Source organism: Macaca mulatta, chromosome 7, assembly GCF_049350105.2.
Source record: "Macaca mulatta isolate MMU2019108-1 chromosome 7, T2T-MMU8v2.0, whole genome shotgun sequence".
NCBI lineage: Eukaryota > Metazoa > Chordata > Mammalia > Primates > Cercopithecidae > Macaca > Macaca mulatta.
In genome coordinates this window covers 132,286,376-132,289,777 of record NC_133412.1, presented here as the reverse complement: position 1 = coordinate 132,289,777, position 3,402 = coordinate 132,286,376, and positions in this window count along the sequence as shown.

Sequence of the window (3,402 nt, the reverse complement as noted above, 5' to 3'; positions counted from 1 at the left end):
TCTGTCTTACTCTGTCACCCAGCTGGAGTGCAGTGGTGAAATCATGGCTCACTGCAGCCTTGACTTCCCCAGGCTCAGGTGATCCTCCCATATCAGCCTCTCGAATAGCTGGAACTATAGGCATGCACCACCACACCCAACTAATTTTCGTATTTTTAGTAGAGTTATGTTGCCCAGGCTGGTCTTGAACTCCTGGGCTCAAGCAATCTGCCACCTCAACCTCCCAGAGTGCTAGCATTACAGATGTGAGCCACTGTGCCTGGCCCTGGCTTTTCAATTAAGATGGGATCATGAATACTTGAGAAACAACCCTTGATTATCTACTTAATTGAAGTGAATATGATGGTTAATTGTATGTGTCAACTGGAGCAGGCCATGAGGTGCCCAAGTACTTGGTTAAACATTATTTTGTGTGTCTGTGAAGATATTTTTGGATGAGATTAACATTTGAATTGATAGACTGAATAAAACAAATTCCCTTCCCAAATGTGGGTGGGCCTCATTCAATTTATTGGAGACCTGAATAAAATAAAAGGTGGGGTAAAGGCAAATTCATTCTTTCAGCCTGACTGTTTTTGAGCTAGGACATTAATCTTCTCCTACACTCAGACTGGAACTTACACCATGGATTCTCCTAGTTCTTAGACCTTTGGATTTGGACTCGAACTCTACCAGCAGCTCTCCTGTGTCTCTAGCTTGCAGACCACAGGTTGTGGGACTTCTCAGCCTCTATAATTGTGTGAGCGAATTCCTTATAATAAATCTCTTTCTATACAGATGTGTATGTGTGTATATAGCCTATTGGTTCTGTTTCTCTGATGAGTCCTGACTAATACAGACAATAACGAGTTTAAAAATAAACATAGAGGTAATACAATTAAGAATCACAGCTCTACTGTAAGTCCAAACACTAATAAAATTTTAGCATACTTTATAGCTTCATTTAAGATTCAGGTATTATAAATCGAGGCAAACAAAATCCACTTGCCAAGTTTTGTTTTTCAAAATCATTTCAGCATTCCTCACCTCACTGTTAATGTGTGGTACTTTAAATTGTCTCTGAATTAGTTGTACTCACTTATTGGTTGACTCTTAATGAGTTGAATACAATTTTTTAGGCTGGGCACAGTGGCTCACGCCTGTAATCCCAGCACTTTGGGAGGCCGAGGCGGGCAGATTACAAGGTCAGGAAATCAAGACCATCCCGGCTAACACGGTGAAACCCCGTCTCTACTAAAAAAAAAAAAAAAAAAAAAAAAAAAAAAGTAGTCCCAGCTACTCGGGAGGCTGAGGCAGGAGAATGGCTTGAATCCTGGAGGCAGAGCTTGTAGTGAGCCGAGATGGCGCCGGGGCACTCCAGCCTGGACGACAGAGCGAGACTCGGTCTCAATTAAAAAAAAAAAAAAAGTGTTAATTTTATAGTTCTTTGGAAGTCATGATTTTATCTTCCTTCTTTCTTCCACCCTTCCCTTCCCTTCCCTTCCCTTCCCTTCCCTCCCCTCCCCTCCCCTCCCCTCCCCTTTCCTTCTTTCTTTCTTTCTGTTTTCTTTTCTTTTCTTTTCTTTTGACGGAGTTTCGCTCTTGTTACCCAGGCTGGAGTGCAATGGCATGATCTTGGCTCACTGCGACCTCTGCTTTCCAGGTTCAAGTGATTCTCATGTCTCAGCCTCCCAAGTAGCTGGGTGCCACCACGCCCAGCTAATTTTGTACTTTTTAGTAGAGACGGGGTTTCTCCATGTTGGTCAGGCTGATCTTGAACTCCCGACCTCAGGTGATCCACCTGCCTCGGCCTCCCAAAGTGCTGAGATTACAGGTGTAAGCCACTGCACCCAGCCGACTTTATCTTCTTTCAAAAATGATTCTCGGTCAGGTGCCGTGGCTCATGCCTATAATCTTAGCACTCTGGAAGACTGAGATGGATGGATTGTTTGACACCAGCCTAGGCAACGTAGTAAGATCCCATCTCTATAAAAAAAAAAAAAATTGGCCAGATGTCATGATGTGTGCCTATAATCCTAGCTACTTGGGAGGCTGAGCTGGGAGGATTGCTTGAGCCTGGGAGGTGAGTGAGCCATGATTGCACCACTGTACTCCAGCCTGAGTGAGAGGGCAAGACCATGTCTTCAATACATACATATTCTTTAACACATACAACACTGGGAATAGAGTCTCCCCACTTTATGTCATATGATTTTTGTGCACTGACAGCACTCACAGGATGGGAAACAATAATTTTTGTAAACTGCAGAATAAAAATTCATTTTTATCTTTTCATTCTTTTCAGCACCTCCTCTTCCGAAGGGGATAATTAATTACCTCACAATCAGCTACCTTTGGTACTGGAAATAATTCCTGTCTATAAACCTTTAAAAGGGAAATTAAAATTTTTAACATAGTAACATATTTCAGTTTTGTCCATCTTAAAAGTAAGATTATTTTATCTCCTTAGTTTTTTTCTCTTCATGTCTCAACTCTCTTGGCTTTGCTCTTAAGATTCTAATTTCCAAAGGCTCTTTTGTTGTTGTTCTCTAAATTTTTTTGTTTTGTTTTGTTTTGTTTTTGACACAGAGTTTCGCTCTGTCACCCAGGCTGGAGTGCAGTAGCACGACCTCAGCTCACTGCAAGCTCCGCCTCCCGGGCTCACGCCATTCTCCTGCCTCAGCCTCCCGAGTAGTTGGGACTACAGGCGCCCGCCACCACGCCTGGCTAGTTTTTTGTGGGAGACGGGGTTTCACCATGTTAGCCAGGATGATCTCAATCTTCCTGACCTCGTGATCTGCCCGCCTCGGCCTCCCAAAGCGCTGGGGTTACAGGCGTGAGCCACCGCGCCCGGCCATTCTCTAAAATTTTTATAGCCTTCTGTTCTTGTTTCATGGGTATGGTATCTTTCATAATCACAATCATAATATTAATCATGATTTTTAAAGAGTTCTCTTTGTCCTATTTGTATTTCCTTAAAGTTGTTTTTTGTTCTTTTTGGTTTTTTTTTTTTTTTTTGGTATGTTTCTATGTTTGGGGCTCCGTCTTTCATGTTGGGAGCTTCCCCCAGAGGGTGGCAATCCCTGGGTGCTTACGTTTGAGAGCAGGGAACTGAAAGGTGCTTTAGAAGATCTAGGTATGTTGTATTTACCCGGCACTTCTTCCCTTCCCACCCCTACCCAACTCCTTAACACACTTTCCACTCTCCCCTACTCCTAATCTGGTTGATTTGTCTTTCTCTCAAGATTCAACTCAAGCATTGCCTCTTTTTGGAGAGCGTTTTTGGTGTCCTACTCTGCTGCAATACTTTAATATATCTTCATTAGCACTCCACATAGATTGTGAACTGCTTGAATGTAGGGACCCAATTCTAGCTCTCCTTTGTGCCCCACTATGTATGGCATAGTCACATACATATTGCCA